We start from the raw sequence: 14,050 nt of genomic DNA on the forward strand, positions 1-14,050 counted from the left end.
TTTTTTTTTTTTTTTTTTTTTTTTTTTAGTCATTTCTACAAATGTAAGAGCAAATGCCTCACTTATAAGAAGCATGGGATATGGCAAGGTAGGATTTACTTTCTCATTGCCTGGTGAAAATGATGATAAGCAAATGTCCAGCCAAAGTCAACAACTGAACGTTTAGGGGAAAATTAAAATAGTATCAAAATGTTGGGTCAGACTAATCAATATCAGATAAGAATAAAAGGTGTGGTTTGAATGACATTCAAATGCACCATTGCTGTCAGGAAAGAGAGGGGAAAATGTGCAATAAACACTTTCCCCCATAAAAAGAAAGATTAGTTATATTATTAAGCAAAACTTCATGTGCCAGAATGATTCATTTCTTTCTACTGTTAAGAGTACATTAATCATCGCAGATACTGGATTTTTGGGGAAGCTAATTAGCAGTCAGATGATGTTTCCAATATATTTTCTTCAAAGTCTCATTGTTTTTTTCCCTACTTTTCCAACTCTACACATACATGTACCAGTGTAATATGTTCTATGATATTCAACCAAATAAAATGTAGATGACAGACACAGCTGGTTATTAATATTGATGTTCACCTAATTAAACATCATAACCCTGAGGTACTAATTTATAACATCTTCTGTAAAAACCTAACAGATTTGAATGTATTATCTATATGATAGAAATAAATCATCCTGACAACTCTTCCGTAGCACTTAGTCAATTGAGGAAACTCATTTTCTTAAAAATACACAGTTTCATCCCCAGTAGTTACCTTTCTTCCTTTAAATTAAGAAGACAACCTTTCTTCTGTACTTCTGTGGCATTTCACTGTAAAAATCAGACACATTTATGGTTGATAAAAGGAAATTCTAGGACTTAGAAATTATAAATAATATCAGCTCCCAGAACTGATGTAGCTCTTCCTCATTAGTAAGTTGTATTTGATATTAGATAATCAGTATGTTTGCAGGAAAAAAAAAAATCCTCTATCTTTAATTTCCATCCTTCTAATAAAATATATAAACTCCAGTGTAACTAGTCATTTATCAGGCCTATCTACTTCACCTAAAATTAGTTGTAATCCATGATATCCAAAAGGTAATGCAGTGCAGATACAGAGAATGGAAATAGATTGAGAATATCAAGTCATGATGCAACAGTGTTTATTTTTATTCAAAAGGTTGAGAATGGAAGTTCAGATTCAAACTAAACATATTTCATTCAGTCTCCATTCCCTGGTGTAACACAGCAAAGTCAATAGCAATGTTCCAATCCATCTCCCTCCTCCTCTTCCTATGAATCAATTGTGTTTGTTCACTTATCACCTTCTGGATCGTATTTCATTTCGATTTTGAGGCATCAGATGTGATACAGAATAGCTGCTACCTATTTGTTCTAAATTGCTTCTTGCTGCAGATTCTTATTCTTTTCCTGTGTAATTCATATCTGTTCTAATCTCAGAGTTTTTCACAAACCCTGGACTAAATGCCAGTCTGCTTGACTGAGTCTGATCCTCTCAAATACCAGCTAAATACAGACAGCAGTTTTGGCCACCTTCTTTCTAGGTTCATCTATCTGATTGATAGCTAATTGTATTCATTATGCACATCTCTATTTGGCCTGAAAATTTAGAAGTGCCTCTGCAGATATGTGACCCTAATACTCTGTGATCATTTTCAGGTAGGCAGGCACTTAACTTTTCTCTGTTCCCTGAGAAAGCAGAAAAATTAAGCATGAGCAAAAATGTAATTAGTTTCAGCTGCCAGAGATAGAAGATAGCAGTTATAGAGATTTGACAGCAAGGACTTCTGTCCCTGTTCCCAAAAGCAGTCTGTTTAAGGGATTTTTTTTTTTCAACATAATTGTAATGTAGTGCATTTTAATACAATTGGCTCTGGAAGGCTGGGTCTCTCTTCTTCTAACAGATGTGACCACTGTGATAGTCAGACATTGTGTATCTGACTTGCTGACTTTACGAACATGTGGAAGATTCTGAGGTTGAAGGTTAATGAAAATTCTAAGCAGCATATTAATTAGTTGAATATTTAGTTTACAGAAATAATATTTAAGGATTTCTGGAATGAAATCCCCAGGTGTGAAAGAAATATTTGTCAAGAAAAGTATGTATATGACCACTGTTTTGTTCTGTATGCATGCCCTTTATCAGTGTAAAAATAAAAGTGATAATCAGATTTCTCAGCTAGATCAAACACACAAAGTATTTGTTTTGTTTTAGTGAAAAGGTTTTTTTTCTTTTTAAAAACAGACTGAAATAAAGTTTGTTTGTTGTTGTTTTTTTTTTTTTTTGTTATTATTATTAAAGAGAAGTGCTTCTTCTCACATAGAAGTTCCTCCCCATATAGGCTATTCTGAGAATGAATATGTTATTTCAGTAACGTCATTTTAAATCTGAAAATTCAATACAGAACCAGTTCAACTTATAGACCTATGAGTCAGAACACATGCTAACTAGAATAAAACCAAGTTGAAAAACAGGCTTGGACATTATGATGCTGGCCATTACAATCACAGAATTATAGAACTGCTTAAGCTGAAGGAGCCTTAAAAGATCACTGAGCTCCAACCCCCCAGCCAAGGGCAGGACATCCATCCCCTGGGCGGGGCTGCCTGGTGATGCCCCTGGGTCATGATGCCAGACCTTGAATACCTCCCGGGCATCTCCATTTTGAAAGTGTCTGGCTCCAGACTTGAATGATTTTAGCATCTTGTTTTTCATTATTATGTTTCAATACATTCAAGAACCTTGGGGGTGGTCCAAATAAACTGCAAGATGTGATGCAGTGTTTAATTCTTTTTAATAAGAAACACGTAGGTACTCACTGAGATTTAGAAGCAACCACTCTCAGTCATATTTGTATCAATCTTTGAATATTTTCTGAAGAAAGTGCTCTTGCTCATTTCAGAACTGCTTTAATTGAGGAGGAACCTGTATTTCCCTTTGAGACACAGACCCAGGAAGAAGTATTATGTCCTCTATAATTGCCAGTATTTGTGTATGTTATACATGATATTACTAAAAAATTGTCCAGGTACTTGAATCCACCCAGTCCTCCTGCAGACATATTTCCCTCAATAAGAATTCTTCCAGTATTTCTGCAGGGTAACAACCAGGGTTTGTTCTCCTGCTCCTCCGTCCCAAAGCACACCCACAGAGTGGCACACAGACACAGCTGCACACCTGAGGACTGCTCCCAACTGAGGCAGTTAGGGCACCTTTGAAAGGGACTGATGAAATGTTTGATCTGAATCCCCTTTGCAGTGGCAGATTAAGCAAAGGTTCTCTTTATTATAACCATTCTGTTCTTGTATTGTTCTTCCCTAGACTTCCCCAGATGTAGGGAGCATAAATTTCCCAAAAGCATTTTGGACACTGAACTTTAATGTATTCAAGATTAACGTTTGGGATTTAGAGAGTTAGTTCTCAGTTTAGGCCAGTAATTATACTTTGGATGTAGCCCGTTCAGTCTTTTCTATTCACGATATCTTGAACTGAAACGAAGCCTAACACTACTTAAGGCTGCTGAGAGGATTGCTGTCAAGCCACAGAAAACAGATAGCAAAAACATTCTTACACCTCTAAGAACTCTTTGCTTTATGAACAACACATTTTTAGTAGGTGAGTGCTGAAAATGATAGGGACATGGTACTGATAGCTTAGAAAATGAATCCAGAGCACTGACCAGCTAAACAATAAACACCTGGTATCTTGAGTCTGGAATTCATTCTCCCTGTCAAAATGGCAAGCAGCTCTCAGTACAAAAAAATGGGGATTACAGCCTATTCTCTTCTCTGTCAGAGAATGGGAGGAGGAGGCTTTTGCAAAGACATTTTTAGTAAGCCCACCAGGACAGAATTACAATTATCCATTGTGGGCAGATCAAATGAGAAAATCATCACTGATGCTGCTTTTCTCTGTGATGGCTCTTTGGGATCGAGATAGTGATTCCAAATGCAGAACTCTGACTGACTGAGTTCAATTACTGCTTCCACACTTTTCCTTGATTGTGTTGGGCATTAAAATATGCACAGGAACTTTTTTAACATCTGATTTTCAGAGGAAGAGAAAAAAGAGGAGAAGGATAAATGACACAAATATTTGTCTCAGAGTTGTAAGCCAGAGCATCATATATAAGTTTCAAATAAAGTAGAAGACTCATATCAAATCACATAACAATTCTATTTATCCATGAAAAGGTATTTTCTTCTTTTTCCGTGTGAGAGGCAAATAGGCAAATTTATAATTTAAAAATACATAGACAGACTGGGATGCTGCTGTTAATGGGGAGAGAGACTGAGAGACTATTCAGTATGAAAGAGAAAGAGGAGAGGAGGAGAGAGGAGAGAAGAGGAAATGCAAATTTTCTGCTAGCAATAAAACTGTTCAGGTAGGAAATTCTGATCATCGTGCTAACATATAAGCTAGTGTGTAGATTCTTAATGCAGAAACTCTCTTTTCTCTACATATGACACAGCTCTCTACATAAAAGTATATTGATCTAAACTCTGGCCAGTCTTTGTCCTTTGCCATGGTCTGTGTAGTAAGTAAAATTGAAGGTAATGGTTTTATTCCCCTGGGCTAATCTTTACTTCCTATGCAGTTTAATATCTTTTAAGAAATTGCTCAGAAGCTTCTAATCAACGCCCGCTGCATATCAGAAACAGCTGCAACATTGTCTTTCATGGTTTAACCTTTACAACTAGTACAGTCACATAAAATGTCATTAGCCTCTGCTGACCCCAGTTTTCAGCAAATCAACTTTCAAATGCATAATGCACTAGCTCATAGTCCAAAGAGTTTTGTAAAGCTTCAGGTCCCTTACCATAAGTCCGAACCTCAGCTCTGTTTGGAATTCTGTGGGGTGTTTTCAGGTCAACTTGTTGCTTTCTTGAGCAGTGACTGTTTAAAGTAGGTCAAGTAGTTAATATTCTAATGAATCCACTGCAAATATGTCAGATCTATAACAAACTCTACAAAGCTCCATTTACAATAAAAAATAACCAAGGCAGGAAGATTTTCACTTGAACAGATCTCAGGAAATCCTTTCTTGTTAGGTTTGCAGCAGTGTCTTCACACCAAGATAGGGTGCGAACTTCCTTTCGAAATAAATAGGCCAATGCCAAATAGAAAATTATGTGAAGATGTAACAAACTTCAAAGACTTGCAAGAATTCAAATAGTCATTTGTAAGGCGTATCTTTTCAGGTTTCCTTTCTTACCCTGCAAAAAGGAAAAAAAAAAAAAAAAGTCATGATACTTCAACCGTCACTGAACAGTGAAAATAGACACAGACTTAATGACAGAGATGACATTTTATAATGATGTCCTGATTGAGTGCTTTCCTGCCTAAGCATCTATAATCAGGCATCTAATCTTTAACTATACATATGATTAGAACCTAGCACTCAGTGAGCAGTATCTCCAAATAGACACAAGGAGCATTGAGGAGCTTTTCAGAATACTAGAAATCTTCACTACCAGAAGGGAAAGTACAACTATGAAAGTTCAGAAAAGATCTAAGAAGCACTGTAGATTATTATTTAGTCAGAGAGGGTATATTTTGAGTTCTGAAGAATAAAAAACAAATCTACAAGAAGTACTCTATGGAGTACTTGGTTAACACATGCAAGAAACCTCTATGGGCTAGCATCAAAACTCTTATCATATCCAGTGATTCCTCATGAGTGTTCTTCCATCCACCTTTTAACTATGCAGAGACAAATAAAAATGATTGGACTAGTATAAACACTAAATAGTAAAATAAGGTGACATCTCATTAGGGAACCTCAAGTCAACTGTGTGAATACAAATAATCAGGAGTTAAATCATGGTGAAACACAGTACACATCTGTATGCAAATTGTCAGAGGATCTTCCAGCCCAGATAATTCTACTAATCCAATTACGTGAAACTGATTACCAATCCAACTCAAGAATGTCAGGATTACTGGTTCATTAAACCTAATGGCTCCCTGAAGAAGGAAATGAGATAGGTTAACAACTCTTACATTTTGATAGTCCAATTAAAAAAAAAATAAAAATGTGCTGACATCAGCCATCCACCATCAAAAATGATCAAAAATAATTATAAATGAAGAAAATATGTAGTGTACAGTGCAGAATTTCAGAGAGAAACATCAAGAAATTAGAATGTGGAACTCACTCAGAAAAGAATCTGTGTTCCAAAAGGTTCCTTGGCACAGCAACTTAACAGGTGTGCTGTAAATAGTTGAGTATATTTGCTACCATTACAACTCAGAAAGCTCATTTTTTTTCACATGAAAGGAATGCAAGAAATCACTTCTGAATGAGTGAAAAGGAAAAAGTGTGGATTTCTTTTTTTGTTTTTCCATGGAAGCCCTAAAAATAATTTGAGATAAGATGTATTATAATTACAGCTCAGCGTGAAAGTACAACAGCAGTGCACATAGAAGTTGACATGATACCACATGCATGATGTATAGCTTGTCTGACATTAAGACAGGGGTTACTTCAGTTTTGAGCCTGTGCAGTTCCACATAAAGCAGTAGATTTTGGGTCAACAAAATGCACAGGAAGAAAATATGAGAGGCACCACAATGCACGTGTAGCATAATGTGGTTTCCTTGTAAACAGCTGGAAATGTCTGGTCTTGGACAAGCAAGACAATAAGCAGTTATCCTAAGCAATCTGACATAAAAAGCCTTGTGCTGTGCTAAGTACATGAATAAATAAATCGATTCTACTTCTACTATCCCTCCTTCTCTGTCTGGAAAGAGCTCATTCCAGTTGTGCAAGCTGTTTGTCATTTTTACCCATAACACACTTTCAACTCTCCAACACCATAGGTTTTCTCCTTAATGTTCCATGTTCCTTCCTCATATCCTCACATGGACGTACGGGAAGTAGAATTACTTCTGCTGATGCCAAATGTGGAATGGATCATGCATGGATGCATCTTTGACAGCCAGTCACTATGAATTCTCCTTTGATCTCAAGCATAGAGTTCAATATAAATTTTTGGTAAGTCATTTCCTCCCTTTGGACCTCTTTCTTGCTCTGGAGGAGCCATTCTTTATCATCACATATACAGGAAAATGATTGTTCAGTGCTACAGTACTGACAGAAATAATTCTAAAGCACAGGTGACCTGAAACATTAAATAGTGGGCAGATGCAGGCAAATTGCCTCAGTAAGCACTGTGATTGTGTATGATCCTTTCCACCTGCTAATGAATATGCATGTGGAAAATCAGAAACTCATTTTTTTTTTAACTATGTTGAGCTTGCATTCGTAATGAATAAATCTGAATGATAAATGTGAAGTCACCCATATTTAAGATTTAACAAAAAAAGGACAGTTGTAATCTGCCCAGGAATAAATATAGGCCAAGAAGAAGAATGTTCCTGAATCTCAGAGGAATGAGATCTATAATATCTAGTAATCATTAAGGTATGGGGAAGGAAAAAAGGTAGTCTTGAGGTAAGTTTACAAAAAGGATAAAATTGTCTGCAGCCATAACTTCCAGAATGGTGATGATTGTGATGCTTCCTTTAAGTCCCACAAACTACTCTGGCAGATTGTAGAAGAACTATATGTAATTAGCACTGAAAAGAAATTAATCTGAGAAGACAAAAGCTATCAACAAAAGATAACATGGTAAGAAGAATGACAAGTCTGTTAATAAAACTTTAATGGGAACTGGCAGAATACAGCTGCCACAGCTGTAAATTTTGGCATAAAGTTGAGCATTATTAAAAGAGAAGAGTAAAACTATGCAACTAAGTTTTTTTCCCTTCTAAGATTTCCTGGCATGAGGATCATAAATAGGTGAGATACATAAGTCAATAAATATAATATTTGTACATATTTCCAGGTTCTGTGTAACTCTGGAGAAAGCTAAAGCAAAATCTTTGATGTTTAAATGCTGAGCCTTTCTTAACAGCAACTCTTCTACCGCTTATTGCCTCATGTACAGCGCCAGCTCTGACATCACTCATCTAGTTGCAATGGAAACCTAGTTACTACAAAAACCTACATACTTAATTGTGGCAATGGTGGAATCACATGCAAAGCAGTTTTCAAACCAGCACAATCCAGCTAATCTTTTGCCAATTGCAATTTGCTTCCTATATAATCTGTACATCTGAGTAGCTAAGCATGGATTTACTCGTTATCATGACTGAGATGAAACAATAGCTGAAATGCAGAGATATCTGTGTCCGGAATTTCTGTGCCTCATTTTATTTAACTAATTTATAGTTGATACTTTAAAGATTATATTACATATCAATATAAATATCCATGAATATAATGGCTAAGACAGATGAAACAAAGTGGCAACAGTTTTAAGTCCTTCTTCAAATTAAAGAAAACAAGGATTTTAATCCATGTCTTGTTAATTGGATGCTTACTCAAAAAAAAAAAAAAAAAAAAATTTGTTTTAAGCTTATTTGAGATAAATGAGTGTACAAATGGCAAAGTGCTTAGACCAGCTTCTAGGACTCCTAATTTCCCTTTGTGTCTCGAACAAAGGGACTTGCTACTCTACTGTGACACCCCATTGGTGTCTGTTACTTGCCCGGCTTCACTGCTGTCAGATTTCCCCAACGCTGTTTTGGTTAGGAGGAGAGATGGGAAGACCTTGTGCTCAGGTTAAGCTCAGGAGTCTTATGCTACCTTCTGAGTGATGGATGACACTTCTTCACTGTTCTGAGGAGATAACTCAGTCACTTTGACAGAGATTCTCCATGTGGCCAAGCACACTGTTCTGTGATGCCAGAACCAAAAAGTCAGCCTTCCTATTTTCATTTAATGGGTCTCTTCAGAACAGGCTGAACAAGCTGGATCAGCAATTTGTCCTGTAAAGTCTTGGTGGAGGAGACTCCCAATTTAAATGCCTTTAATAACTCCCAAAAGAGACACTATGCCCAAAATAGCTAAAGCAGAAAAGGAGATCCTGAAGGCAGGAATTTCAGCCTCTGGTTAATGGAGAAAACTGCTTGGTGCAAGAGACCCAGTACGCTTAACAGGAGAAACTGAGATTCTTCACTGGATCTTCAGGAACATGAATTTTGTTAAGAGAGGTTTTAAATTAGGCATCTAAATAAGGCAGGCTTCTTAATCTAAGTTTATATCCTTGCAAAATATTAAGTGTTACACGAGCATATGGTACATCTATTTTTAACATTCAAGTCTGCACAGGTTTTCTGCTATTGAGTCATAGTTAATTAGTTTGCAGTTCCCCTTTGAATAACACAACCTATATTTTTATGTGTTTATTTAGAAAAACAAAACACTTCAGCCTTGAAAACAAACAAACAAACAAAAAAACACCTGATAGCTTTTGAAAGCTTAGGCACAGAGAAATAGATCTTCACATGTTTGTTAAATGTTCTAACCATTGTTCAGAGAAAGTCCTTCAGTCTGGTGAATCATTGGTTAATTTTTGTTATCGGGAAAAGAGGAAGAAATTTTCAACATCAATATTTAAAATGAAACTATTGACCTGAACACCTGTTCAGCTTTTTAAATTCTGTTTCTTTACATTTTCTTTCAAGAATACTGATTTTCTGTGCATGGCAGGAGTTGGAACAGATGCAGTGAAGCAGAAGCTAGAAGAATCTGTTTGCTCTGATTGCTGGCCAGAGGGCAACGCAGGGTACTTGGGAAGTCTGAGGGCAAAGGAACTGCTCTTTCAGACTGATCAAAGTGTGCAACCACAGAAGTTTTTCTTGCTTCTTGTTTGTTTGTTTCCTTTTTTTATAAAGAGCAGAACATAGTGACTTTTTTTCAAACTTACAGGTGTTTACAGTAAGCCAGTGAGAGATTAGGTATATTTTAAACACATGCACGTTTTGTAGGTAGAATAAAACTGTGCGTGTGCAAATGAAATAAATGATGTCATAACAAGCTGCATAATTCACATGCAGGCATAAAGAATGAAACTCTATTAAGTGTTGTATTAAACAGCTTAATGGAAGTTTGCATATATAATTACTTTAATTTACATATTTATAATCTCCTGTTCTTTATAATGGTTCAGATCCTGGTTTCTATCTCAGCATCTCAAAGTGCTCTGCAAACATTTTGTGAATTAAAACCTGTAAGAACACTGTAAGGTAGGAAAGCTGAAAGAAAAAGAACAATTTTGCAATCTCATGAATTTTTCATGACTTGATTTACTCTGTACTTTTCTTTAAAATTTTTAGTAGATTCCTATGAATTCCTTTACTCTGTGATGAAATTGGTGAGAAGCCCTCTAATCCAAACAGTGCACAGATTAGGATCTTCAAATACACTTATGCAACTATTAATGAGGATGCACCGCAAATTTGGTATTATGAAATTATTTGGAATGAAAACAGTTCTGATATCTATCCCTTCCGCAAAGTATCATCACGATACAGACTATATCCATAACCCATTTCCTAGCAAGGTGCTTCTGTGGTTGGGCTGATGCAGATGAAGGGGAGGTGAACCACAGCAAAAGGGCAGGGGTAAACAGGAGTATTTTCAAACAATCTGTGTGGGGCTGCATACCATGGCTTTCAACTGATTTGGTTTCCTAAAAGGCACAAAAGGCAAGTAAAACCTGTGTCAAACCTGGATTTGTAGGATAATTGAGTGTTATGTACAAAAGTACATCTGATTTAAGCAAATAAAGAACACCCTCTTAGAACAGCTCTAATTTATACCTCCATCACAGACCAGGAAAAAAGCTGTATTGGAAGAATGAATATAAAATTAGAGCTTTGTTCAGACTTTCATAACTCGTAAGAGTGAGCTGTGGTGTACCTTTCAGTGGTGCATATGATCCCTGCATTTTCATTTTCACGTTCTTAGAGATACACGCCTTATCAGTGCAAAGGATTATTTAATGTTGTCACAGTACACAGAATACCTCTGGTGTATCTCTGGTGTGGGTGGTTGTGCAGAAAGCACTCAACCTTGGTTTTCAAAGTAGCCTTCATCATGCAGTAAATAGCCATGGGTAAATAGGTAGGAATGATCACAGCCTTCTTAAGGAGAGGAGACTGAGAGATGAAGAAGTTGGGGTTGCATTGAAACTGAGTGCAGGCATACATTAAGTTCAAAGGACCCAGGATTTCAACTGAAACATTAAAAGGCCTCATTCCTCTTACAGAGTAGAGCAAAGCTGATATGAGTGAAAATGTGAACCATTTAAAAGAGAAGTAATCAGAGTTTTTAAAAATACACAGTGAGGAAAGTAGATTATGAGTAGACCATTAGATAAGAGCTAGAAAAAAAACAGAAAAAGGGATGAAATTGAATCTGAATTACACATCAGTCAAAGAATCTAATTTAGTTATTTAGTTATTTTTACCAAGGTCTGACAGCATATTGTAAAATTTCTGAGATCTCTGACTTATTAAAATATTTCCATGAAGAAGTCTACTTGTTTTTTGGTTTTTGGTGTTTTTGTTTGTTTGTTTGTGTTTGTTTGTTTGTTTGTTTGTTTGTTTCAAAGGGGATTTGTGTTGAAGTGTCCATTTTGTCTCTGTCTTTTACTGAAGACTTATTTCCACACTTCAGAATTTTTTCTGTGGGAAAAGCTATTAAAAGCATAGAACTCCTCTGTTTTGAGCAAAAAGTGTTTTCTTAATATGTAATGATCACTTGGAACTGCTCTTACCAGCTCTTATTGCTGTCACAGTTCAGATTTTTCAGTAGCACTACATGCTTTACATGCAAGGGAACTCTGTGTTTGTGCTACAGGACCCCATGATCTTAAAATCAAGCAAACAAACAAAATATCCTGAGAAACTAAGGCAGATAAAAGAACAAAAAGAAAGGGGAAATTCAAAACAAAAACAGCCATGAAACAAGGGATTATTTGCCAGGGGAGGATGGTGTTATGTTAAGGCAACCCCTTAGCAATCCCTTAAGCATTCTGTGTCCAATTAAGAACATTAATACTGCCAGTGTCCCGTACCAAAATTGTTGTTTTCCTCTCCAGATGTCTGCAGTATTTTTGGTGTTTTTCTTTACCTTTCCTTCATAGACAGGCAGGAAACCAACATGCAAATTAGAACTGAACGACTGAATGGATTACTTTTTGCATGACCAAAGGAGAAACAGAGTGTTTTGGGCAGAATCAGATGACAGGATGAGCTAAGAAACAGCTTACCTCCATAAAAGCTAAGAAGACATATGTGGCCGTTGGCAGTGAGAGGCTGAATCTCTATTTTCTTCTGAATCACTGTCAAAGGGTAGGGGAAAACTACTATTGTGCGGGAGGGTGAACAAGAAGGAGCAGGATGTTGAGTAAGACTTGGCATAGGTCACTGGTTTCCATTAAGTGCACAATGGTAATTAGGGGCCTTATGACTAGACATCTGCTTAATGATCTACAGTCAACTGCTCCCATTTGTTCTTAAAGACACTATGATACGGCATGCTAGAAAGCCAAAATACATTATGTAAAACAATATGTTTTTTATGGCGCATGGTTAAAGGATGACTTTACTGTTCAGGTGTTCTGCTAAGGAAACAAAAGTACAGCCTGATAGGAGTTGAGGTAAAAAATTATTAAGACTGTTCTTTGTTCTAAGCTTTAAGGAATGGAAAAGTCCCTTAATGATTGCACTAAGAGTAAAATTAGCTTTAAACATAGATGGAATTACTGCCAGAGGTTACATGTGTTACATGTGTTTGCATGATAGGCAGAGGAATACTTATAACATTTCCTATCATTTTACCCTTCTGATAGGTCCCAGTTCACAGTAAGGAAAGGAAGATGAGAAGATGAGAACAGTAGGAGAATGCTTTAGATGTTATTATTAGTGATACTTCATTTGCAGCATCGAAGCATACTACTTCTTAAAGAGCTCCAGACCCATAGTCCTTTAACTAAATCCTTTAGAAGAACAATAATATTTAGAGGTTTATCTCTTACTATACATGCAGAAAACATTTGAGTACTCTTCTTGTTCATTTTATGAACAAGAATATACAACAATATACTTGGATCTGTACAACACAACAACTGTGGAAGAAGAAAGTACCTGTGCTTCATTTCAGAGTATCCTTAGTCTTTAAAATAAATAAATAAATTTGCAATCAGCTTAAAATCTGTCTAGGTGTCAGGCAAATTTGTTTGATGGCAATAACTTGAACTTAAGTACCTGATGCCCAAAGTCCAGTTGATAACTTTATAGATGGAAAGTGCTGGAAAACTGAGCAATGTGGACCTGCTTGTTAAGGTAACTTGGGATGTCAAGAACATGAGCTGACCTATAGTCACCTGTTTTGAGCTACTACACCAAATACTGTGTTTTGCCACAGGATCTATTTCCTTGATGAGATGGTAGAAGTTGATTTTAGTAGTAGTTTTCAATTTTGACAGAGCTTTTTTACTGAAAGAATGAAATGAGTGTAGGAAAGCTGAGGCTAAAGAAATGTCACTATGAAGCATTATGGAAATTCAACATAATTGAAAATGAAGGCATAACAAAGCAAATACAAATGTTGAATGAATGCCTTGCAAGATTCAAAAGGTTAAGTCTTAGGTAGAAAATAGCTCTTATCCACTCCTGAAGTTTTCTTTCAGTATTAGGTGGGAAGGAGCCATACGTGCTTCAATTTTTTCAGCTTTTCTTTTGAAATTCTGTCTGGTGAAATGAACGCAATTCTTCATTACACAACAACTATTCTATATACACGTGGGCTCCAAACCTTAACCATACAGGTAGTTTGGAAAATAGTCTCTGAAAACAGAATTTGCATTGTTGAAAAGAGACTGCTATTCTACTTATTATATATTTAATTGTCATAATATATAGTAATGACGTTTTTGTCTGTCAGCACAAAAGATACAAAGTTCCATTGCAGTTAGAGGAAGGATTCCTTAAGTACTCAAGTTGTCAAAATATGTTAAATTCTATGCTTTCAAATGATTCAGAGAAAGATTTATTTTAGTGGAAAAAGAAATGACACAGAAACGAAGCAGCTCTACACAAAGAATGACTTAGTTGTCAATGCTAGAAAATTTGAAAATTTGAAATTAAAAGGGAACTTGATGGAATAGAAGTAT

The sequence above is a fragment of the Coturnix japonica genome, chromosome 1 (genome assembly GCF_001577835.2).
Source record: "Coturnix japonica isolate 7356 chromosome 1, Coturnix japonica 2.1, whole genome shotgun sequence".
NCBI classification, from domain to species: Eukaryota; Metazoa; Chordata; class Aves; order Galliformes; family Phasianidae; genus Coturnix; species Coturnix japonica.